The sequence below is a fragment of the Leuresthes tenuis genome, unplaced genomic scaffold, assembly GCF_036924035.1.
Source record: "Leuresthes tenuis unplaced genomic scaffold, fLeuTen1.0.hap1 SCAF_34, whole genome shotgun sequence".
NCBI classification, from domain to species: domain Eukaryota; kingdom Metazoa; phylum Chordata; class Actinopteri; order Atheriniformes; family Atherinopsidae; genus Leuresthes; species Leuresthes tenuis.
This window is the reverse complement of record NW_027325388.1, coordinates 382620-386157: the sequence shown is the minus strand read 5'-3', so window position 1 is coordinate 386157 and position 3538 is coordinate 382620. Positions and strand designations below refer to the sequence as shown.

Genomic DNA, 3538 nt, shown 5'->3' with positions numbered 1-3538 from the left:
ATGTATGGTTGGGCATTCGCACCTTTTCTTACCCATTTTTCAGGAATTATGGGTGGAAATTCACACCTACTTGCAGTCGAACAGCTCTGCTCCCACTTTTGATTATGTTTGGTTGGATTTTCGAACCTTTTCTTAACTGCTTTTTACAAACTTTGGTCGGACGTTCACACCTTCTTGCAGCCGAACACCTCCGCTTCCGCTTATGATGGTATATATTCGGGCATTCGAACCTTTTCTTACCCGCTTTTTACCAACTATGGTCGGACATTCGCACCATCTTACAGCGGAACACCTCCGCTCCCTCTTTTGATGGTGTATTTTCGGGCATTCGCACCTTTTCTTACCCGCTTTTTACAAACTATGGTTGGACATTCAAACCTTCTTGTAGCCGAAAACCTCCACTCCCTCTTTTGATCATACATTGTCGGGCATTCGCACCTTTTCTTACCCGCTTTTTAAAAACTATGCTCGGACATTCAAACCTTCTTGTAGCCAAACACATCCACTCCTGCTTTTGTTGATGTATGGTTGGGCATTCGAACCTACTTGTTGCCCGCTTTTCATTAATTATGGGTGGACATTCAGACCTACTTGCAGCCGAACACCTCGGCTTCCGCTTTTGATGGTGTATATTTTTGCATTCGAACCTTTTCTTACCCGCTTTTTACAAACCATGGTCGGACTTTCACACCTTCTTTTAGCCGAACAACTCCGCTCCCGCTATTGATTGTGTAGAGTCGGGTATTTTAACCTTTTCTTACCCGCTTTTTACCAACTATGGTTGGACATTCACACCTTCTTACAGCGGAACACCTCCGCTCCCTCTTTTGATGGTGTATGTTCGGGCATTCGAACCTTTTCTTACCCGCTTTTTACAAACTATGCTCGGACATTCACACCTTCTTGCAGCGAAACACCTCCGCTCCCTCTTTTGATTGTGTATGTTCGGGCATTCAAACCTTTTCTTACCCGCCTTTTACAAACTATGGTCGGACATTCAAACCTTCTTGTGGCCGAACACATCCACTTCTGCTTTTGATGATGTATAGTTGGGCATTCACACCTCTTCTTACCCATTTTTCAGTAATTATTGGTGGACATTCAGACCTTCTTGCAGCTGAACACCTCTGCTCCCGCTTTTGATGGTGTATAGTCGGGCTTTCGAGGCTTTTCTTCAACGGTGTTTACAAATTATGGTTGGAAATTCAGACCTTGCAGCCAAACACCTCCGCTCCCTCTTTTGATCATACATTGTCGGACATTCGCACCTTGTCTTACCCGCGTTTTACAAACCATGGTCGGACATTCACAGCTTCCTCTCCACCATACTTGTATGGTGGGATATTCACACCCACTTGCATCCGAAGACCTCCGCCCCCACTTTTGTTGATATTTAGTCGGTCGTTCACACCTTACCCGTTTTCTTGCAGCCAAACACCTCTGATCTCGCTTTTGATGATGTAAGATTCGGCATTCAGACCTTGCTTTTCCTGCTTTTCACCAACTATAGACGGACATTCACACCTTCTTGCAGCCGAACACTTCCGCTCCACCTTTTAGGTTTCTATCACACCTTTTTTTTCACCGCATTTTATAGATTATGGTTGGAAATTCTCAACCACTCATCCGAAGACCTCTCCTCCCGCTTTTGTTAATATATTTGAACTTTAGTCAGACATTCACACCTACTTGCAGCCGAACACCACCTCTCTAGCTTTTGATGATGTATGGTCCGGCATTCTTACCGTTTCTAACACATTTTTCAGCAATTATGGTAGGACATTCACACCTTCTTGCAGCTGAACACCTCCTCTCCCACTTATGATCATGTGCAGATTGATTTTCGAAAATTTTCTTTCATGTTTTCTAGCAATTAATGATGGACATTTAGACCTTCTTGCAGCTGAACACCTCCGCTCCCGCTTTTGATCATACATTGTCAGGCATTCGAACCTTGTCTTACAAACTTTAGTCAAACATTCACACCTTTTTGCAGCCGAACACAGTTTTTTTCAGCCGAACTTGGGCATTCGAACCTTTTCATACCCACTTTTTACAAACTATGCTCGGACATTCAAACCTTCTTGTAGCCGAACACATCCACTCCTGCTTTTGATGATGTATGGTTGGGCATTCGAACCTACTTGTTGCCCGCTTTTCATTAATTATGGGTGGACATTCACACCTTGTCGCAGCCAAACACCTCCGCTCCCTGTTTTGATCATGTATGGTTGGACATTCGCACCTTTTCTCACCCGCTTTTTGCAAACTATGGTCGGCCATTCACAGCTTCCTCTCCACCATACTTCTATGGTGGGATATTCACACCCACTTGCATCCGAAGACCTCCGCCCCCACTTTTGTTGATATTTAGTCGGTCATTCGCACCTTACCCACTTTTGGCAAACTATGGCCTTCTTGCAGCCAAAAACCTCTGATCTCGCTTTTGATGATGTAAGGTTGGGCATTCAGACCTTGCTTCACCTGCTTTTCACCAAATATAGTCGGACATTCACACCTTCTTGCAGCCGAACACTTCCGCTCCACCTTTTAGTTTTCTATGGGGCATTCACACCTTTTTTTTCACCGCATTTTATAAAAACACCACAGGAACACCGTATTGAGGCTTTGTTCTGACCGCTCATTCGGTGTCGCGTTTCTTTCAAGCAATTCTCCTGGTTAGCCCGCACTCGGCTCGCTCCCAGAGCCGTGTTAAAGTCTACTTCGCATTCACTCTCTTTTCTCAGCAGACTAAAAGAAAGTTTCATCTTGGGCTCCCTGAAACCTCCATCCTGCACCGCTGTTTGCTTTTTCACAAGAGCAGAGGAGAGCGCACCGTTCCCAGGGGCACTACAGTACCGGGTCGATGCTTGGAGTGAACGGAGCAAGCTCCTTTTTCAACTCCTATTGATACAAATCCATTTAATATGTAGTCCTCGCATAGAGGACACATCAGACATTAAACTGATAAGAACAGATACTACACTTGATCTTAGCCAAAAGGCCGAGAAGCGATAACTGTCCACTGGTTCACGTCCGAGGGCCCTTCCTGGCACAATGCGCACTTGTAGCGGTGTTCTTTTTATGGCCATAGTGTCACTTTGCACCTCGGCCCACCCGCTGCACTGAGCACTCTTCAGCCCTTTTAAATGGTATAACTTTACACTACCGCACGCTCCAGCGAGCACCATTCAAGCAACAACTTTGCACTCCAGCTTCGAACATTGGCACAGTCGCAACAAGTAAGGCGACTCTACTCAGAGAAGTCACTCTGCACAGTAACAAGATTTCTTTTGCACAGACAGAAAGGGCTTCATCCGCAAAGGTAAAGCCTGCCAAAAATAGAAACAACTCATTAGTGCTGCTCAACGTTGTACTTTGCAGTAAAAGAAAGAGCAAATCTAAAGATTCAGGAATCCGAGAATAAGCTTACTTCCATGAGTTCTTCACGATTTCGGATTTTGCTATAAAATGAATTCCTTCACTCAAACTAAATTAAAACTGCTAAACCGCTAATCTGTTACATGCAAGGCAGATG

At 44.8% G+C, this 3538-nt stretch overlaps 1 non-coding gene across 1 annotated transcript; it reads right to left on the bottom strand.

Annotated features, from left to right (window-relative positions):
* Positions 1-2825: 2825 nt before the first annotated feature.
* LOC140285297 (U2 spliceosomal RNA) lies at positions 2826-3016 on the bottom strand. The gene has a single exon (XR_011910392.1). It is a non-coding gene; the product is annotated as a U2 spliceosomal RNA (small nuclear RNA).
* Positions 3017-3538: the final 522 nt, after the last annotated feature.